This window comes from Kogia breviceps, chromosome 18, assembly GCF_026419965.1.
Source record: "Kogia breviceps isolate mKogBre1 chromosome 18, mKogBre1 haplotype 1, whole genome shotgun sequence".
Lineage (NCBI taxonomy): Eukaryota > Metazoa > Chordata > Mammalia > Artiodactyla > Physeteridae > Kogia > Kogia breviceps.
The window spans coordinates 25,401,109-25,424,362 of NC_081327.1; the positions used below are offsets into that span (position 1 = coordinate 25,401,109).

General features: G+C 37.9%; 1 protein-coding gene across 4 annotated transcripts in view; it reads left to right on the forward strand.

Annotated features, from left to right (window-relative positions):
- Positions 1-23,254, forward strand: part of TENT4B (terminal nucleotidyltransferase 4B) — a 57,086-nt gene that overhangs the window by 902 nt on the left and 32,930 nt on the right. The window lies entirely within an intron of this gene.

The following is a 23,254-nucleotide window of genomic DNA, read 5'->3' on the forward strand; positions in this document are numbered from 1 at the left end:
CTCAGCTCCACGTCTTTTCTGGACATCCCCTCAGCCATCCACACCCTCCCCTCACCTCCTTAGTCATCCACATCCTCCTTTTTAACCCTCCACGCCTTCCCTGGACCCCCCGTTATCCATCCACTCTTTCCTCCCATCCCCCCTAGTCAAAGACACCTTCCCTCTATTTCCTCTCCAGCCCTCTAGCCCTCCCCACTCTGCTCCCCATCATCACACCCCAAAATGAAGTCGCTTAGCACAGGCAAATCATTCATTCCCTGAGAACGTTCCTGTGTTAGTGCCTTTTGACGGTACAGGACTTGGAGGTGCTTTCCTTGCCAAGAATAGAAACATCCAGAAAGCTCCTCCCCCTCCCCCAATCCCAAACAGGAATCGTGTCAGACCTGAAAGGCTTTGCCTGCTATTGACCCTTTGGCCCATCTCTATATTTTTTATTTTTAAAACTTTCCTATACTAGCGATGCCTTGCTCTGTGGGGAGTGAGGAATGGAGTGACAGTTAAGTTTAGGCTGATGGAGATGGTGAGCTCTTCTTCTCAGGCGGATAGAACTTTCTAGGAGTTCATGGTCCTTGGCCCCAGTTTCTCCCTATAAAGTTGTCATCCTGGCAGAGACAGCCAGTGCTTTTCATTCTAGGGGGTAACTTTATGCTAATGAATGAATGTTGCACCACTAATGACTTTCTGTTTAAAGTTCAGCTGTTACAAAATGGAATCTTACCTGACCCCTAGTGAATTATGTACATAAACAGGGACTGTTTCCAGCTAGATTTCCCTTCTGGAAGAGCCCCTGTGCTGGAATAGATTATAGAGTCTTTAAAAAAAATTTTTGTAAAATAAAGCTTTTGCCCCGTGTGTGTGTTTGTGTGTGTGTGTGTGTGTGTGTGTGTGTGTGTTTAGCTTGAGTATGGAGAATGAGCTTTAAAATTGCTTTTCATTTTTCAGATCCTATTTTACATTGTGGGCTACAGTAGGCAAATGAAATTACCATTAGTAGTCCCTTGTGAAACCTTTTCTTAGATTCATCCATTCAGATCGGCCGTGCTTTGGCAAGCAGAGAGGGTTCTGTGTACCTTTTTGAAGGTCTGGGTAAAATGAGTTGGTGGGTTCCATCTGCTTCTAGTGGGCTGGTGTCTGCTGTATGCTACTATTACAACTCCCACCTTTTATGGAAAATGCAGTCATGCATTTTAGGACTGGCATTGGGGTACATATCAAACCTGTCCTCACTTTCCAGAGGGGAGCCTTTTTGGGTTTAGTCCTCTGTTGCTAAGCTTCAAGGGCGCTCTCCATGGTCATCTCGTTTTAATAAAAGGCTCATGGTTCCATCCTGTTAGCATTTCCAAGATGAAGCATAAACCTGTGGTTTAGTGACAAGCAAATTGATATTGAGGGATTCTGGTAGTTTCATTTCACAGGAATAAGCTCCAGTTAAGTAATCACTGTCAACTAAAATCTTGAAGTTCCCCAATTTCATTTTACTGAAGCTTCTGTATATGTATGTAGCAATGATACATTATAAATCCAAAATGCTGGCTGCCTCTCTTTTTGACAGATTAGAAATTCTCCTCTCTTTTACTTGCTATTTAATGTTGAGGATACTGTAAAAGACTCACATTTGAACTTAGGTAGAAGCAAGATGTTCTTGTTCCCGATTCAAATATTATATTGTCCTCAAAGGGATTAAGGAGAGGAATTTCCATTTCCCAGAGTGATTACTGTTTAAAAACTGATTGTAAACCTGTCTTAAAACTGCTTATCACTTCATCAGACTTTCCATTCTTTTGCCTCCTTTTTAGAGGATGTCAGCAGTTAAATTTTTAAAATTTTATTAACGGTTCCTAAGATTGTTTTTGTAAAAGTGTCTGGGTGCTTAAAAATTCTTGTGATTTATGGGTCCTTATTTCTTGACTTTTACAAAAGTTCTGCTTTTTTTTAATACAGGTATTTTAAAAAATCTGAATTCAGAGTGCACCTCAATGTTATGCTATTCTGAGATTAAATATCGTAAAACTATTTCGAGTTCTTGGGTTGACTGACATTTAGCTAACAGAGTAACAAATCGTGGTGGTCCCTGGCCTCTGAACTGCCATGACTGTCCAGATAGGGAGAGGAAGAAAGAGCACGGGAACAGTGGACGGGAACTGTGGGACAGCTGTATACACACTCTGTCTCACATGTTTGATCTCTCTGTGTTCTTTGTTTTGGCCAGACTGGTTGACTTATTCCCTGAACACTCCAAGATCCAGTTCAAAATCCTGACTTTGTTGCCCAGGTTCATGATTTTTCTGCTTCTTCCTCTGAAATCTTGTAGTACTTGTTTCATGCTCTTGGTATAGCTTGCTTATGTTTAATTTTCCTTTTATGTATATGTCTTCTCTTACCCACTAGATCACTAGTTAAGATGAAATTTCTTTCTTTCTTTTTTTTAAAGTTGAGGTAAGATGGAAATTTCTTAAATGTAGAGTAAGATGTTTGGATTTCATCCTGAAGTCTTCATAGTCCTCTTTCAAAATTAAAACTCACCTGGGCTTACCATCTCAACCTTCTCTGTGTACCCCAGATCCGGGGAGTTGGTTTGCTTTTCTTTTTTTCTTTATAAAGTTGCTTTCACTTATTCTGTTTCTTGGAATTCACTCCCTTTCAATGCTGGCTATGGTGTAGGACAAGTCCACATGCTTCTTCTGGCTGTCCATGAAAATGAGCTTTAAGCCCTTTTCTTTTCAGAGACTTAATTGTTGATCATAATGGAGAAAGAGGAGATGCCAAAAGGTAGCAAACATGGGAAACTTTTGGAGATTCAGAGTCCTTGGTCCTGAGCCCAGGTGTCCAGAAACTTCTTGTGGAAGGTGCTTGGTGCTTGTCCAAGCTCATGAGGATAGGCTTGTGTTGGCTGCACTGCCAAATCTGTAGATATTTTTTCAAGGCTTGGACGACTTGTTCAAAACAACGTTTCAGAGTATGAATTTGACTGTGGGACATCAAGAAGTCCCTGGTGGGAAACTTGGGTTTAAGGAATAATTTCTTGAACTGGGATGATGGGTATGGGAATGGGAAGGAGTGAATGTGAGAGGTACCACAAGGTAAGAATGGAAAAGATTCTGACTCCCTTCATGGATTTAATAACAGCTTTGAATTTGAGTTACTAGGGTAATGTTAGTGTTATTGTTGAAAATAAGGGTTATGACTGTTGGTTTGGAGCAAAAGGTATGGTGATGTTTCGATAGAACTGTCTAGCAGGGAGATGAAATTTTGGGGCTCAGATACAGTCATATTTACTGCAGGGGGGTCAGTGTCCTTTCTTATGTGTGTTGTACACTGTATCATGGCAAGTCCGAGACGTTGACGCTATTCTTCGGCACTGGCCTTACGGCCTCTTTCTGACTGTTTCTACACAATATGATCAGTGGGATTGGTGTTAGTGCTGGGCTCCAAAGCGATCAGGCAGATTAACCATGAAAGAATTTAGAGGCCTTATTCCAAGGGTTTGCTTTAAGTATAATTTCTGTGCATTTGCAAACGTAGCCCACAGTAATTCTTCAGTGAACTAGGACCTTCAGGTTATTGAATTTTACTGCATGTGGGTGCTTAAATGTGCTTTCAAGAAGACAGTAGGTTTTCTGCAGTGTAGATTCTATACTAACAACGTAATTCATATTTGAGAATTTCAGATCTAGTATACTGTGTTCAACTAAGCTGCTTCCATGCCACAACTCATCTTCTGTCTAAAATCTGTGACGGTGAACACGGTCACACCGTCAGAGTCATTGGCATTTTAGCGTGTGGAATTTTCTTCAACACCCATTAAGTTTTTAGGTGCCGAAAGGCAGAAAGAAACAATGACTAGAGTTTTTTGGAATCTACCGTGGGGTCACACAGAAGGTTTAGTTTTTTTCTGGAAAGGAAGCATGGGAAAGGGATACTAGGGAAGTCTTAAGGTAGGGAGGAGGAGGGAGTGTGTGTTATAGCAGTTCTGGTCCTGGTGTGGTAGATGGCCTTACATCACAACTTCTTCCATGAAACTGCTACCAGTAAATCCTAGTGTTAGGAGTCCAGAAGGGTCCATGGGGAGAAAATTTCAAGGGCTCCCTTGCTGGTATTGGACTGGTCAGACAGTTTGGTTAGATATTTTTATACCTGAGAAAAATTTAAGCCACTTTTCTATGGAAAGTAGAAAAGCAAGGTGTTGTATGATTTTACTCAGCTTCCTTTTTGTCCTTTAGAGTAAAATTTAGTGGAGGAAATGATTTCAGGATCACACCCACTGCACTGGAGACTGTATTTATTAATCACTTATACACACATAGGTATGGAGTAGTCTTGAAGGGGCTGTAGGCCAAAGACGATGCTTATTTGAAGAATTAGGGTCCAGTTCCCAGCAGCTGGTCTGAGACTCCTATTTTGACTCTTTCCTACAGAGCTGGCTGGACAGCTTAGCCTACTTCAGGGATTCAGAGGATGGCCAGTAGTGTTCTTCCTGACCCTCTGAATACCTGTTAGGGACTCAGCTGCTACAGAACACCAAAAAGACTTTAAATTCATTTTTACCATGACAGGAAATTATTTTTTTCTAAGAGAATATATATCGAAGTTGAGGATGCCCTGGAACTAGGCTTTTCATTATGTTGAACCCAAACAGCAGGTGTTAATTTATTTCCTTCCTATAAGTTACTTAATGATATTAGAGACTTTTTTTTTATACAGAGGGCTTTGGGTTATGTGGAAATTTGAGTTAAAGATTTTGGGAAAAAGCTGAATGTGGAGCTGTTTTTGTTGTGTACTGGCTCCTTAATCACCTGAACGGTTTCAGAGTATGGAAAAAAATCTTGCCTGTGCATAAGAGATTTCATATAGTATCTGGTAACTGAACTCTGGAATTCTAGCTCAAGTCATGCTTTCTGCTGAAATGGTTTGAATAGTATGCAGAAACCTGTGTTTTCAAATTATTTGCTTTATTAAAAGAGCTCTATAAAAGAAAAGTGCTCATGGAGACTTTTTACCATGTTCCATATGCTATGTTAAACCTTTTGTATTTCTTATATTAACCTTCTCATGCATAGCTCCATCTAATTTTTTAAAACTTTTTGTTTTGAAATATAGATTCACAGAAAGTTGCAAAAAATAGTACAGAAAGATCCCATGTTCCCTTCACCTAGTTTCGTGCAGTGGTAACATCTTACATAACTATACTTTATATCAAAACCAGGCAATCAACATTGTTATAATACATAACCTTATTCAGATTTCACCAGTCTTATGTGCACTCATTTGTGTAGTGTGTGTGTGTTTAGTTCTGTGCAACTTTACATGTGTAGATTTGTGTAACCACCACCACCATCTTTAAGATGCAGAACTATACCATCACCTCAAAGATCCCTCATGCCGTCTGTTTATTTTCATGCACACACACCGTCATCTCTAACCTTGAACAACCACTGATCTGCTCTCCATGTTTATAATTTTTTCATTTCGAAAATGTTATATAAATGGAATCATATAGTACTTTACTTTGACTTTTTTTCCATTTACCATAATTCCTTTGAGTTCTTTCCAAATTGTTGCATGTTTAGTAGTTCCTTCCTTTTTAATGCTGAGTAGTGTTCCAAAATTTGGATGTACCACAGTTTGTTTAACAGTTTACCTGGTGAAGGACATTCTGGAAGAGTTTATATGGTTTATGGCTATTGCAAATAAAGCTGCTATAAACATTCATGTAGTACACATTTTTATGTGAATGTAAGTTTTCACTTTGGGGGGAATAAATGCCCAAAAGTGCTGAGTCATTTGGTAAGCACATGAAACTGCTAAACTCTCTTCTAGAGTCGCTGTATCACATTACATTCCTACCAGCAACGTATGTGAGATCTGGTTTCTCTGCATCCTCGCCAGCATTTGGTATTATTACTGTTTTTTATTTTAGCTGTTCTCATATGAATAGCAATAGTTTATTATGCTTTTATCATATTAACCTTCTCATAAATAACTCCACCTGATTTTAAGTTTAATTTTTGTTTGTTTGTTTGCTTTTTTTGTTTTTGCGGTACGCGGGCCTCTAACTGTTGTGGCCTCTCCCGTTGCGGAGCACAGGCTCCGGATGCGCAGGCTCAGTGGCCGTGGCTCACGGGCCTAGCTGCTGCGTGGCATGTGGGATCTTCCTGGACTGGGGCATGAACCCGTGTCCCCTGCATCGGCAGGCGGACTCTCAACCACCGCGCCACCAGGGAAGCCCTAACTTTAATTTTTATTTTAAAAATTTCTTGGCAGTATTGAGAACGTCTGCAATTAAAAATCTCTAAGTAAAATTGACTTAAAAGGGCCTTACTTTTCCATTTGCTTTGATTTTATGCTTAGCAATATCATTTTAACTCTTTTATCGTTGAATTACTTTACAGTGTTTCCTTTACATATTGCTTTTTCTTAGAAACTAGTATGAAGTAGAGCTTTATTTTCATTTTCTAAAAACATATAAAAGGATAACTTCAGAGTTGATTTCAAAATTTAGAGTCCTTCCTTTCATATGCTATGAATAAACTTTATTTTCTGTTGACTTGGCTATATTTTGGGGAGTAAACCCTGTGGTTAGTGGTGATTTTTTTTTAATTAATTAATTTTTTGGCTGTGTCGGGTCTTTGTTGCTGCACGTGGGCTTTCTCTAGCAGTGAGAGGGGCTACTCTGTTGCAGTGTGTGGGCTTCCCACTACAGTGGCTTCTCTTTGTTGCAGGACATGGGCTCTAGGCGCGAGGGCTTCGGTAGTTGTGGCGCATGAGCTCAGTAGTTGTGGTGCATGGGGTTAGTTGCTCTGCGGCATGTGGGATCTTCCTGGACCAGGGCTCGAACCCATGTTCCCTGCATTGGCAGGTGGATTCTTAACTACTGCGCCACCAGGGAAGTCCCTAGTGGTGATTTTTGTTGTTGGTGGTGTTAGTAAGGTTTTTTTTTTTTTTTTTTTACAGTATTTTTACATCTGAACAGTGCCTTCAGACTGTGTAGAATAAATATATTATCTTCGTACCTATGCTAGAATAAACCATGTTTCATTGGAACCATTTTCTGGACTGAGAATTAGGACCTGGTCTCTTAATCTTTCCCTTACCAGCCCCTTGAAGTCACTGTTTTGATTTTGTCAAAATAACATAACTTTTAGCACTGTCAAGTTTGTATTATAAATTGTAAATTTATTGTATTGTAAATTTCTGCCAAAGCAAGAGTAAGGATGCATTAGGATTGTGGTTTTGGAGTTTTAAAAGTTATCTTCTAGTAATTTGGATTTAATAAAGTGTTATGTCTGTGACGAGGTTTTAAATTTGATGTCTTTATTCTTAAATTTAGTTATTCACCCTTGGTTTTCTTCTTTGTTTGAGATGTTAATACCACTGTTCCTTAGAATACTTGTTTTTTGGTGTTTTTTTTTTTTTAGCTGTGTTGGGTCTTTGTTGCTGCATGCGGGCTTTCTCTAGTTGCAGGGAGCAGGGGCTACTCTTAGTTGAGATGCGAGGGCTTCTCATTGCGGTGGCTTCTCTTTTTTTTTGCAGTTTTTTGTGCTTTTAACATCTTTATTGGAGTATAATTGCTTTACAGTGGTGTGTTAGTTTCTGCTTTATAACAAAGTGAATCAGTTATACATATACATATGTTCCCATATCCCTTCCCTCTTGCATCTCCCTCCCTCCCACCCTCCCTATCCCACCCCTCTAGGTGGTCACAAACCACGGAGCTGATCTCCCTGTGCCATGCAGCTGCTTCCCACTACCTATCTGTTTTACATTTGGTAGTGTATATATGTCCATGCCACTTTCTCACTTTGTCACAGCTTACCCTTCCCCCTCCCCATATCCTCAAGTCCATGCTCTAGTAGGTCTGTGTCTTACCCCTAGGTTCTTCATGACCTTTTTTTTTTCTCCTTAGATTCCATATATATGTGTTAGCATACGGTATTTGTTTTTCTCTTTCTGACTTACTTCACTCTGTATGACAGACTCTAGGTCCATCCACCTCACTACAAATAACTCAATTTCATTTCTTTTTATGGCTGAGTAATATTCCATTATATATATGTGCCACATCTTCTTTATCCATTCATCTGTTGATGGACACTTAGGTTGCTTCCATGTCCTGGCTACTGTAAATAGAGCTGCAATGAACATTTTGGTACATGACTCTTTTTAAATTCTTGTTTTCTCAGGGTATATGTCCAGTAGTGGGATTGCTGGGTCGTATGGTAGTTCTATTTGTAGCTTTTTAAGGAACCTCCATACTGTTCTCCATAGTGGCTGTGTCAATTTACATTCCACCGACAGTGCAAGAGTGTTTCCATTTACCATTGCAACAAAAAGAATAAAATATCTAGGAATAAACCTAACTAAGGAGACAAAAGACCTGTATGCAGAAAATTATAAGACACTGATGAAAGAAAATAAAGATGATACAAATAGATGGAGAGATATACCATGTTCTTGGATTGGAAGAATCAACATTGTGAAAATGACTCTACTACCCAAAGCAATCTACAGATTCAGTGCAATCCCTATCAAATTACCACTGGCATTTTTCACAGAACTAGAACAAAAAATTTCACAATTTGTATGGAAACACAAAAGACCTCGAATAGCCAAAGCAATCTTGAGAACGAAAAATGGAGCTGGAGGAATCAGGCTCCCTGACTTCAGACTATACTACAAAGCTACAGTAATGAAGACAGTATGGTACTGGCACAAAAACAGAAATATAGAGCAATGGAACAGGATAGAAAGCCCAGAGATAAACCCACACACATATGGTCACCTTATCTTTGATAAAGGAGACAGGAATATACAGTGGAGAAAAGACAGCCTTTTCAATAAGTGGTGCTGGGAAAACTGGACAGGTACATGTTAGAGTATGAAATTAGAACACTCCCTAACACCATACACAAAAATAAACTCAAAATGGATTAAAGACCTAAATGTAAGGCCAGACACTATCAAACTCTTAGAGGAAAACATAGGCAGAACACTCTGTGCCATAAATCACAGCAAGATCCTTTTTGACCCACCTCCTAGAGAAATGGAAATAAAAACAAAAATAAACAAATGGTACCTAATGAAACTTAAAAGCTTTTGCACAGAAAAGGAACCATAAACAAGACCAAAAGACAACCCTCAGAATGGGAGAAAATATTTGCAAATGAAGCAACTGACAAAGGATTAATCTCCAAAATTGACAAGCAGCTCATGCAGCTCAATAACAAAAAAACAAACAACCCAATCCAAAAATGGGCAGAAGACCTAAATAGACATTTCTCCAAAGAAGATATACAGATTGCCAACAAACACATGAAAGAATGCTCAACGGCATTAATCATTAGAGAAGTGCAGTGGCTTCTCTTGTTGCGGAGCTTGGGCTCTGGGTGCGTGGGCTTCAGTAGCTGCAGCACACGGGCTCAGTAGTTGTGGTACGTGGGCTCAGTTGCTCCGTGGCATGTGAGATCTTTCCGGACCAGGGATTGAACCTGTGTCCCCTGCATTGGCAGGCGGATTCTTAACCACTGCGCCACCAGGGAAGTCCCAGAATACTTGTTTTTAAAATCAGCATATGTTTTAAATACTACTAATATGTGCTAATTGTCAAAAAATTAGAAGATACTGCTAAACCAAAGGGAGAAAAAATAGCGCCTGTAATACTAGTACCAGGACATAACTATTGTTAGCATATTTTGGTGTAGATATTTTTATAATTTTATAATTATTAAATATATTTAATATACTTACTATATTTCCTTTTTTCTGTCTATCAATATGGACTCCACTATGGGTATACTTAAAATTTTTTTCCAATTTAAAGAAAAAAGTTTTTTGAATAATAGAAATTTATTCTCTCACAATCTGGAGGCCAGAACTTAAAACTGGTTTTTATCTTCAGATTGTTTTCTACTTTGGGAGAAGGGTATCAGACTATTGTGGGCATACTTTTTTGACTTAAAAAAACGTATTAATATGACAAATATCTTGCATATGAAATACATTTCTACAGCATTTAAAAGTACCCCATTACCTTTAGTATGACTGTGTACCTACTGTGTGTGGACATGGTATTCCAGTGATTGAATGCACCTTAATTTATTTCACCAATCCCCAGCTGAACATTTAGTTTGTTTCCAATCTTTTGTTTTTTAAAAGACATGTTTTTAGCTGAGCCTGTGCCACAGTGAGGATTATTTCTTCTATTTTTCTACTTAATTTTATGGAGATAAAATTCATATGCTATCATATTCACCCTTTTATTTTATTTATTTATTTATTTTTTTCCCGGTATGCTGGCCTCTCACCATTGTGGCTTCTCCCGTTGCGGAGCACAGGCTCCGGATGCACAGGCTCAGCGGCCATGGCTCACGGGCCCAGCCGCTCCGCGGCATGTGGGATCTTCCTGGACCGGGGCACGAACCCGCATCCCCTGCATCGGCAGGCGGACTCTCAACCACTGCGCCACCAGGGAAGCCCATATTCACCCTTTTAAAGTGTACAATTCAATGGTTTTAGACCATTACAAGATTGTGCAACCATCACAGCTATCTAATTCCAGAACGTTTTCATCACCACAGATAGAAACCCTGTACCCATTATCACTCCACTATCCTCTTCCCCTTCAGATCCTGGAAGCCTCATACAGACTTTTTGTCTCTGTGGATTTATGATTCTGGACATTTCATAAGAATGGAATCATATAATATGTGGCCTTTTGTGTCTGGCTTCTTTCACTTAGCATGTTTGCAGAATTCATTCGTGTTGTAGCATGTATCAGTACTTCATTCCTTTTTATGCCTAAATATTCCAGTGTACGAATATACCACATTTTGTTTATCCATTTATTAGTTGATGGACATTTGGGTTGTTTCCACTTTTGGCTATTATAAGTAATGAGCATTCATGTACAGATTTTTTTTTTGTGGACATGTGTTTTCATTTTTCTTGGGTAAATAACTTGGAGTGGTATTGCTGGGTCATATAAAGTGGCTATAATATTTTTCATTCCCACCAGCAATGTCTGAGGTTTCCAGTTTCTCCATGTTCTTGTCAATACTTTTCATTATCTGTCTTTTTGATTATAGCCATCCTAGGGAGTGTGAAGTAGTATCTCATTGTGGTTTTGATTGCATTTCCCTAACGACTAAGAGTGTTGAGCATCTTTTCATGTGCTTGCAGGCTGCGTGTATATCTTCTTTGGAGAAATGTCTATTCAAGTTGCTTGCCCATATTTTTCTAATGGACTTTTTATTGTTTATGGTAAGAGTTCTTTATATATTCTGGATTGTAGACCCTTATCAGACTGATGATTTGCAGATATTTTCTCCCATTTTGTAGATTGTCTTTATATTATCTTATGTTGTCCTTTGAGGCACAAAGTTTTGTTTGTTTGTTCTAGTTTATAAATTCCAGTTTGTCTTATTTTTTTTCTGTTTCTTGTGCTTTAGGTGTCATATCTAAGAAACCATTGCCAAGATCACAAAAATTGACCCCTATTTTGCCTTTTAAGAGATTTACAGTTTTAGCTCTTAAATTTAGGTCTTTGATCCATTTTGAATTCACTTTTGCATATGGTGTGAGGTAGAGGTCCAAGTTCATTCTTTTGCCTGTGGATATGAGGTTGTCCCAGCACCATTTGTTAAAGACTATTCTTTCTCCATAAATTGTCTTGCCACATAGTTATTTCTTGAGGATAAAGTTTTAGATTGGAGAATGTTTATATCTTTTAAGGCTTTTGCCAAATTTTCCTGTGGAAAGATTGGATCAGTTTACCCTTACATTAGCAGTGTGCAAGAGTCTGAATTTTCCCTAAACCTTCACCAATGCTACATGTTACAAATAAAAGCAAATACCAATACAAAAGAAAACATCTTTTGCCAATTTTATAGGTAAAAAATAGTATTTTACTGATTTCACTTGTACATGCCTTCACATTAATAGGCTATTTATTTTTCTTTTCAATTTCTTATTTCCCTTGCCTATCTTTTTTTTATTGGAGTATAATTGCTTTACAATGTTGTGTTAGTTTCTGCTGTACAGTGAAGTGAATCAGCTACATGTATACCTATATCCTCTCCCTCTTGGACCTACCTCCCACCACCACCCCCATCCCACCCATCTAGGTTGTCATGGAGCACCGAGCTGAGCTCCCTGTGCTATACAGCAGGTTCCCACTAGCTATCTGTTTTACATGTGTTAGTATTTTTATGTCAAACCTAATCTCCCAATTCATTCCATCCATCCCTTTTCCCCTCTGTCCACATGTCTGTTCTCTATGTCTACGTCTCTATTCCTGCCCTACAAATGGTTTGTACCATTTTTCTAGATTCCACATATATGCGTTAATATACAATATTTGTTTTCCTCTTTCTGGCTTACTTCACTCTGTATGACAGACTCTAGGTCCATCCACATCTCTACAAATGACCCAGTTTCGTTCCTTTTTCTTGGAGATGTTTGTCTTATTTATAAGAGCCCTTGTTCTGTCCTATTACAAATACATGTAATTTTTAATTCTAATTTTATGATTTATAAATAGCTTTTATTAGAATATAATTTATATATAATAAATTCACCCATTTAAATTGTACAGATAGGTGACTTTTGGAAATATATACAGTTGTGTGGCCACAACAATCAAAATGTAGGAAGAAAATATAGAATATTTCCATCACTCAGAAAGTACCCTCATGCCTGTTACAGTCAGTTGCTTTACCCCATCACTTCCCCTGTGCAACCACTTTTGCCTTTTCTAGGATTTTGATTAAATGGAATTATATATGCTGGGTAGTCTTTTGTGCCTGACTTCTTTCTCTTAGCATGATGTTTTGGAGATTCATCCATATTGTGTGTGATATAGTTGTTTGTTACTTTTTAATGCCGAGTAGCATTTTTATTGTATGGATCTATCATAATATGTTCATCCATTCTTTATGACATATAGATTTTGTAAATATGTACTCTGCTTTTGGTTCTTTATTACTTGTTGATTTTGTGACTCATCTCCGAACAGACCAGAATGATCCATACGGTGTTTTGGTTGGATAATCTACTGCTGTATGCAGGCCACTGTGCTAGGCTTTTTGTGGGAAGTAAAGACAGTAAAACATTCTCTGCCTTCTAAGAAATTGTGGTCTGGTTGGATAAACTGGATAAGGTGGAGAGGTTGCTTTTGACTAGTGAGGTAAGGGCAAACTTTGAGAAGAGTAGAGATTTTTGGCTAATGTTTTGAAAGATTGGTTAGGTTGTGGAGGGTTGGAAAGGAAAAATTGGTTGTATTGGTTTCATATGATAAGCCCTAAAAGGATAGGTTGGATATACAGTGGTCCCTGGGTATCCATAGGGGATTGGTTCCAGGATGGATACCAAAACACGGGGATGCTCAAATCCCTTACATAAAATGGTGTAGTGCAATGAATACAGTTGGCCCTGCATATCTGTGGGGTTTGCATCTGCGGAATCAACCAACCTTGGATTGAGATTTTGATCTGTGGTTGGTTGATTGTTTGGATGTGAAACCCACGGATACGGAGGGCTGACTGTGTAGTATTTAGCAGAATTGAGATAGATGGGGATCAGGATCTACTATGATGGACTATAATGGTTGACCTTTCTTAGAGGAATTTGAGATCTGAAATTACTCTGCTTCATTTTTTAAAACATTTTTATTATGGAGAATCACAAACAGTATGAAAGTACACAGAATAGATAATGAACATCCATGTACTCATCACACAGCTTAAACAGTCATCAACCCATGGCCAAACTCATTTCACTTGCATGCCAGTCCATTTCCACCCCACATTATCTTGAAGCAAATTCCAGATGTTGCATCATTTTATATAAATGTTTCTGTATGCATGCGTCTCTAGATAAGGACTTAAAAAGACACCATAATCGTGATACTGTTATTACACCTGAATAAGTTAACAATAATTCCTTAGTTACCTCAAATACCCAATGTTTATATTTCCCCAATTGTGCCATAATTATTTTTTTAACAGTTTGTTCAAATCAGAATCCAAATGAGTTTCTTGCATTGCTGTTGGTTGAAATGCCTTTTTAATCTTTTAATCAACAGCTTTCTCTGCCGTCTGTTTTCCCCGCATTAATTTATTTGTTGAAGAAGCTGGGTTGTTTTTCCTATAGATTTTTCTACTTTCTGAGTTTTGCTAATTGCATTCCTGCGGTGTCAATTTAATATGTTCTGTGTTCCCCTGTATTTTCTATAAATTTGTAATTAGATCTAGAGGCTTGTTTAGATTTCTTGTTGTTGTTTTTTGCAAGAATACTTCATAGAGGGTGGTGTGTACTTTTCCCAGGAGACATATAGTATCTGAGTGTTTTTATTTTTGTGATATTAGTAGCCACTAATGATCATTGCCTATAAATATTAGTTCATTATTAGAGTTGTAAACTTGAGATCTTCTTATTCTCTTGATCCTTTATCATTTATTAGCTGAAACACTCCTAAAAGGAGAAACTTTTCCTCCTCAACCTTTTGGTTGTCCTGAGGGTACAGTTCTCATAGGGAAAAAAGGATAAGGGTGAGAAAGGGGATATAACTTTTAACTAGCTCTGTTAATGAGCTGTCATCCCTCAGGAAAGAGAAGCAAGGTGGGCTGCAGGAAGCTGAAGTGGGCTTTGGGCCGACTAGTGCCTGGTGTGTGGAAGAGGCAGTAGTGAACTGTATGTGGCCTTTGGTCGGTGGCTGGGACTGTCAGGGGAGCCCTTGGCCCACAGGCACACCTGACCTTTGCTTTCAGCTTGTGGTAGCTGAAGAAAACCATGATGGATGTAGTGGCCTGTGAGCCTCTGCTCAGGAGCCAGAATTCTCACAGCCTTAACTTGACAACCAGAGTAATACATTTATTTTTCCTTTAAATTAAACTTGGATTATGTTTCTTCATCTTGTGCTAATATTCTTTAACCTTAGGCTAAAGAATGCTGTAACCCATACAGCATTATAGGAAGGATTCCTACTGGGAGTAAATGTTTAACACTTTACCTCCAATCAAATACTTATTTTAAAGGTTAGTATTTACGTATAAAAACCATGTAGCAAGGTGTGTAAAGGAAGGGCAGTATGACCTCTGTAAAGGAAGGCTCCAAGATAATGACTTGAATCGAGCCTGTAGATCATGGTTTGGCTTCAGCTTCCTTAGGAGTTTGTGGTTGCCCCTTCTGGGGAGTCAGTAGGCAGGGAAAACTGTGACACCTGGGCAAAGTGGAGATATTCATGGACATTTCTGTTCTGAAGTAGCTGGTTCCTCATTCCTTCTCCAAGAGCCGTGTGTGTGTGTGTGTGTGTGTGTGTGTGTGTGTGTTTTATGTATATATGTGTGCGTATGTGTGTGTATATGATTTTTTCTTGAGCAGTTTTATGTTTACAGAAAAATTGAACAGAAAGTACAGAGTTCTCATATACTCAGTCACTTTCCCACTCCCACCCCAGTTCCTCTATAATTAATATATTGTATTTATTGTATTTGTTACAATTGATGGGCCATATATTGATACATTATGACTGATTAAAGTCCATAGTTTACTGTTAGGTTTCACTCTTTGTGTTGTACATTCTGTGGATTTGGCAAATGTATATAATGACTTGTATCCATTATCATACAGAATGATATCACGCAGAATAGTTTCACTGCCCTAAAAATCCCGTGTTGTACCTGTTCGTCTCTTTCTCCCCCTGAGCCCCTGGCAACCACCGATCTTTTTATTGTCTCCATTGTTTTGTGTTTTCCAGAATGTTATATAGTCGGAATCATATAGTATGTGACCATTTCAGATTGTCTACTTTCACTTAGCAGTATGCATTTAAGGTTCCTCTGTATCTTTTCCTGGCTTGATGGCTCATTTTTATTGCTGAATAATACTCCATTGTATGGATGTACCACAGCTTATTTATCCAATTACCTGTTGAAGGACATCTTGGTTATTCCAAGTTTGGGCAGTTATGAATAAAGCTGTTATAAACATCTGTATGCAGGTTTTTGTGTGAACATAAGTTTTCAGCTCCTTTGGGTTAATACCAAGGAGTGTGAGATTCCTGGATGGATGGTAAGAGTATATTAAGTTCTGTAAGAAACTGCCAAACTGTCTTCCAAAGTGGCTGTACTATTTTGCATTCCCACCAGCAGTGAATGAGAATTCTTGTTGCTCCACATCCTCTCCAGCATTTGGTGTTGTCAGTGTTTTGGATTTTGGCCATTCTAATAGGTGTATAGTGGTATCTCATTGTTTTAATTTGCAGTTCCCCAATGACATATGATGTCAGGTATCTATTCTTATACTTGTCATCAGTATTTTCTTTGGTGAGGTGTCTCCTCTGATATTTTGCTTTTTTTTTTGTTAAATTGAAGTATAGTTGACTTACAATGTTGTATTAATTTCAGGTGTAACGCATAGAATTTGATATTTTTATAGTTGATACTCCATGTTTTGCTCATTTTTAAGTTGGGTTATTTTCTTATTGTTGAGTTTTAAATATTTTGGATACCAGTCCTTTATTAAATATGTATTTTAAAAAATTTATTTATTTAATTTATTTTTGGCTGCGTCGGGTCTTAGTTGCGGCACGTGGAATCTTCATTGAAGCACACGGGATCTTTCGTTGTGGTGTGCGGGCTCTTCGTTGCGACCGTCGGGCTTCTCTCTAGTTGTGGTGTATGGGTTTCCTCTTCTCTAGTTGTGGTGTGCAGGCAGGCTCCAGGGCGCGTGGGCTCTGTAGTTTGCGACCTGCAGGCTCTCTAGTTAAGGCCTGCGAGCTCATTAATTGTGGCACGTGGTCTTAGTTGCCCTGCAGCATGTGGGATCTTAGTTCCCTGACCAGGGATTGAACCCGCATCCCCTGCATTGCAAGGTGGATTCTTTAACACTGGACCACCAGGGAAGTCCCTTAAATATGTGTTTTGTAAAAAATTTTTTCCCAGTCAATGGCTTGCCTTTTCCTTCTCTTGACAGGGTCTTTTGCAGAGCAGAAGTTTTTACTTTTAGTGAAGTCCAATTTAGCAATTTTCTTTCATGGACTGTGCTTTTGGTATTGTGTCTGAAAAGTCATGGCCAAACTCAAGGTCACCTAAATTTTTTCTTAGGTTATCTTCTAGGAATTATATAGTTTTGTGTTTTACATTTAGGTATATGATCCATGTTTTAGTTAATATTTATGAAAGATGGATGATCTCTGTCTAGATTCATTTTTTTTTGCATGTGAGTGTCCAGTTGTTCTAGCACCATTTTCTAAAAAGACTGTCCTTGCTCCATTGAATTGCCTTTGTTCCTTTGTCAGAGATCAGTGGACCATATTTTGTGTAGGTGTATTTCTGGGCTTTCTATTATGTTCCATGTCTAGTCTTTCGCCAGTACCACACTGTCTTGATTATTTTAGCATCATAGTAAGTCTTGAAGTCAGGTATTGTCATTCCTCTGACTTTATTCTTTTCCTTCTATATTATTTTGGCTATTCTGGATCTTTTGCCTTTCCATATAAATTTTAGAATCAGTTTGTTTATATGTACAAAATGTCTTGCTGAATTTTGATTGGGATTTCATCAAATCTGTAGATCAAGTTGCAAAGAAATGGAATAGATCTTTGATTTCTTTCATCAGAGTTTTGTACTTTTCTTCATATAGATCTTGATCATATGTTGTTATATTTATACCTAAGTATTTCTGTTTTGGGTTTTTTAAAAAATGGTATTGCATTTTAAATTTCATATTTTATTTGTTTATTGCTGGTATATAAGGAAGCAATTGACTTTTGTTTATTAACTTTGTATCCTGTAACCTTGCTATAATGGCTTATTAGTTCCAGGAATTTTTTTGTTACTTCTTTGGGATTTTCTACATAGATAATCAGGTCAGTAGCAAACAAAGGCAGTTTTATTCTTCCTTTCCAATATGTACACTTTTTATTTCCTTGTTTTGTTTTATTGCATTAGGACTTCCAGTATGATGCTGATTAAGAGTGGTGAGAGTGGACATCTTGCCTTGTCCCTAATCTTAGTGGGAAAGCATCTAATTTCTCATCATTAAGTAGCTGTAAGATATTTGTCATATGTTCTTTATCAAGTTGAGTAACTTCCCCTCTATTTCCAGTTTACTGAGGTTTTTAAAATTTATTTGGGGGGGGCGCCGTACCATGAGGCATGGGGGAATATTAGATCTCCAACTAGGGATTGAACCCGTGCCCCCTGCAGTCGTAACCATTGGACCACCATGGAATTCCCTTGCTGAGTGTTTTTGATTGGGTATTAGATTTTTTCAAATGCTTTTTCTGTCTATTTGATATGATTATAGGATTTTTCTTTAGCCTGTTGATGTGATGGATTACATAAATTTATTTTTGAATGTTGACTCAATCTTGCATACCTGAAATAAATCCCACTTGGTCATGGTGTATAATTCTTTTTGTACATTGTTGTGTTTGGTTTGCTAATATTTTGTTCAAGATTTTTACATCTGTGCTCAGAGATACATCAGAGATATTGGTCTGTAGTTTTTCTTTCTTATAATGTCTTTGGTTTGAGGATTAGGGTAATCGTCTCAGAGAATGCATTAGAAACGATTTCCTCTGCTTCTATTTTCTGGAAGAGATTGTAGAAAATCAAGGTAATTTCTTCCTTAGCTCTTTGGTAGATTTCCCTAGTGAACCCATCTGGGGTTGTTGCTTTTTATTTTAAGAGGGTTATTAGTTATTAATTCAGTTTCCTTAATAGACATAGGCCTATTCAGATTGTTCTTTTCTTCTTATATAAATTCTGGTAGATTGTCTCTTGCAAGGAATTGGTCTATTTTATCTAGGTTATCAATTTGTGGGTTCATAATATTCCTTTATCTTCCTGTTAATATCCATAGGATCAGTAGTGATTGCCCTTCATTCATTTCTGATGTTAGTAATTAGTGTCTTCTCTTTTTTTTCTCAGTTTGGCTAGAGGTTTATCCATTTCATTGATCTTTCCAAAGAGTCAGCTTTTGTTTCACTGATTTTTCTCTTTAGATTTCTTTTTTCACTGATTTCTGCTCAAATTTTAATTATTTTTCTTGTCCTTACTTTGAACATAATTTGTTCATCTTTTTCTAGTTTCCTAAGGTAGAAACTTAGAAAATTGATTTTTAGATCTCTCCTTTTCTTTCTTTTTTTAAAAAAATAAACTTATTTATTTTATTTATTTTTGGCTGCACTGGGTCTTCATTGGTGCTCACGGGCTTTTTCTAGTTTCAGCAAGCAGGGGCTACTCTTCGTTGTGGTGCGTGGACTTCTCATTGCGGTGGCTTCTCTTGTTGCGGAGCACAGGCTCTAGGTACGCAGGCTTCCGTAGTTGTGGCATGTGGGCTCAGTAGTTGTGGCTCGTAGGCTCCAGAGCGCAGGCTCAGCAGCTGTGGCGCACGGGCCCAGCTGCTCCGCGGCATGTGGGATCTTCCCGGACCAGGGCTCTAACCCACGTCCCCGGCATTGGCAGGCGGGCTCTCAATCACTGCGCCACCAGGGAATCCCTCTCTTCTTTTCTAATATTTGCATTCAGTGATATAAATTTTACTCTATGTACTGCTTTCCCTGCATGTCACAAGTTTTGATAAGTTATATTTTCACTTTCATTTAGTTAGGAATATCTCTTGAGACAACTTCTTTGACCTAAGTTTTAATTTCCCAATTATTTAGTCTCCAAGTATTGCATATTTAATCTTCAAATATTATATTTGGGATTTTCCAGCTATTTTTAAATTACTGATTTCTAGTTTAATTCCATTGAGGTCTGAGAGTATACTTTGTATGATTTAAAATTTTTGAAGGTGTGTTTTATGGCCGAGAATGTGATCTGCTTACAGGTCTTCCCTCCCCCTCCCCCAAGAAATGTGATGATGTAAGGTTCTCTCATTTTTATTGTATGTGACTTCAAAGTAACATACAGTTTAAAAAAAAAATCAGAATGAAGCAACCCAAGTGTTCATTGATGGATGAATGAGTAAACAAAATGTAATATACACACAATGCAATATCATTCGACTTTATAAAGGAAGGAAATTGACACATGCTATGACATGGATGAAACTTAAGGACGTGCTAAGTGAAAAGAAAGCCAGTCACAAAGGACAGAATTGAATGAGATTCTACTTCTATGAGATACCTAGGGAGTAAGTAAATTCATAGAGACAGAAAGTAGAACAGTGATTGCTAGGGGCTTGGGGGCGGGGTAGAAGAGAATGGAGAGTTAGTGTTTAATGGGTACAGAGTTTCATTTGGGGAAGATTAAAAAGTTGTGGAGTACACACTGCAACTACAGAAGCCCGTGCGCTTTAGGGCCTGCATGCTGCAACTACTGAGCCTGCAAGCCACAGCTACTGAAGCCCGTGCGCCTAGAGTCCGTGCTCTGCAACAAGAGAAGCCACAGCAATGAGAAGCCTGCGCACCGCAACGAAGAGTAGCCCCCGCTCACCGCAACTAGAGAAAGCCCGCACACAGCAACGAAGACCAAACGCAGCCAAAAAAAAAAGAAAAAAAACAAGTTCTGGAGCAAAGTTTCAGTTATGCAGTATAAACAGGTTTTGAAGATCTATACAGCATGGTGCCTATAACTAATAGTACTGTACTGTATACTATAATATGCTAAGAGGGTATGTCTTTTGTTATGTATTCTTAACACGCACATTAAAAAAGTAAATAAAGGGGGCAGGAGGAAACTATTGGGAGGTGTTAGATATGTTTTTGGCCTTGATGGTTGGTGATAGTTTTACAAGTATGGTTATATACATTAAATATTTTATGTGTCAGTCATACATCAGTAAAGTGGTTTAAAAAAAAGTTCTATAGATGGATAGTGGTGATAGTTTCACAAGATGTGTGTGTCTTTTTTCTGTTGTTTGTTTTTTTGTCTTTATTGGAGTATAATTTCTTTACAGTGATGTGTTAGTTTCTGCTTTATAACAAAGTGAATCAGCTATACAGATACATATATCCCCATATTCCCTCCCTCTTGCATCTCCCTCCCACCCTCCCTATCCCACCCCTCTAGGTGGTCAGAAAGCACTGAGCCTGATCTCCCTTTGCTATGTGGCTGCTTCCCACTAGCTCTTGGTTTTACATTTGGTAGTGTAAATATGTGCATGCCACTCTCTCACTTTGTCCCAGCTTACACTTCGCCCTCCCTGTGTCCTCAAGTCCATTCTCTAGTAGGTCTGCATCTTTATTCCTGTCCTGCCTCTAGGTTCTTCATGACCATTTTTTTTTTTAGACTCCATATATATGTGTTAGCATAGTAGTATTTGTTTTTCTCTTTCTGACTTACTTTACTCTGTATGACAGTCTCTCGGTCCATCCACCTCACTACAAATAAATCAATTTCGTTTCTTTTTATGGCTGAGTAGATGTGTATGTCTTAATGCCATAGAACTGCATACTTAAAAATGATTAAAATGGTAAATTTTATGTATGTTTTACCACAGTTTTTAAAAATGGGTAAAAATTTCTTTAAATCATTGACAAAGAAAAGGTTGAATGATTTTTAAAATTTCTTTATTCCAAATGTTTGTATTTATTTTTATAGTTTTATTTATTTATTTATACCTTTTTATTATTTTTTTAAATAGATCTTTATTGGAGTATAATTGCTTCACAATACTGTGTCAGTACTGAATCAGCCATATGCATACGTGTATCCCCATATCCCCTCCCTCTTGAGCCTAGTCCCCACCCTCCCTATCCCACCCTTCTAGGTTGTTGCAAAGCACTGAACTGATCTCCCTGTGCTATGCAGCTGCTTCCCACTAGCTAACTATTTTCCATTCGGTAGTGTATATATATGTCGATGCTACTCTCACTTCACCCCAGCTTCCCCCCACACCCCGCCCCATGTGCTCAAGTCCATTCTCTATGTCTGTGTCTTTATTCCTGCCCTGCCACTAGGTTCATCAGTACCATTTTTTTTTCTTTAGATTCCATATATATGCATTAGCATATGGTATTTGTTTTTCTGTTTCTGACTTACTTCACTCTGTATGACAGATATTGAGCTCCATGGGCTGTTTGTATATTTTGGAGATTAATCCTTTGTCTGTTTTCTTTGCAAATATTTTCTCCCATTCTGAGGGTTGTCTTTTTGTCTTGTTTATGGTTTCCTTGGCTGTGCAAAAGCTTTTAAGTTTAATTAGGTCCCATTTGTTTGTTTTTATTTTCATTACTCTAGGAGGAGGGTCAAAAAAATCTTGCTGTGATTTATGTCAAAGAGTGTTTTTCTTATGTTTTCCTCTAAGAGTTTTATAGTGTCTGGTCTTACATTTAGGTCTTTAATCCATTTTGGTTTATTTTTGTGTATGGTGTTAGGTAGTGTTCTAATTTCATTCTTTTACAAGTAGCTGTCCAGTTTTCCCAGCACCACATATTGAAGAGACTGTCTTTTCTCCATTGTATGTTCTTGCCTCCTTTGTCATAAATTAGGTGACCATATGTGCATGGGTTTATCTCTGGACTTTCTATCCTATTCCATTGATCTATATTTTTGTTTTTGTGCCAGTACCATACTGTCTTGATTACTATAGCTTTGTAGTATAGTTTGAAGTCAGGGAGCCTGATTCCTCCAGCTCCGTTTTTCTTTCTCAAGATTGCTTTGGCTATTCGGGGTCTTTTGTGTTTCCATACGAATTTTAAAATTTTTTGTTCTAATTCTGTGAAGAATGTGATTGGTAGTTTGATAGGGATTGCATTGAATCTGTAAATTTCTTTGGGTAGTATAGTCATTTTCACAATATTGATTCTTCCAATCCAAGAACATGGTATATTTCTCCATCTGTTTATGTCATCTTTGATTTCTTTCATCAGTGTTTTAGTTTTCTGAGTACAAGTCTTTCACCTCCTTACATAGGTTTATTCCTAGGTATTTTATTCTTTTTGTTGCAGTGGGAATGTTTCCATAATTTCTCTTTCAGATTTTTCATCATTAGTGTATAAGAATGCAAGAGATTTCTGTGCATTAATTTTGTATCCTGCAACTTTATCAAATTCATTGATTAGCTCTAGTTGTTTTCGGGTGGCATTTTTAGGATTCTCTATGTATAGTATCATGTCATCTGCAAACAGTGACAGTTTCACTTCTTCTTTCCCAATTTGTATTCTTTTTATTTCCTTTTCTTCTCTGATTGCCATGGCTAGGACTTCCAAAACTATGTTGAATAATACTGGTGAGAGTGGACATCCTTGTCTCATTCCTGATCTTAGAGGAAATGCTTTCAGTTTTTCAGCGTTGAGAATGATGTT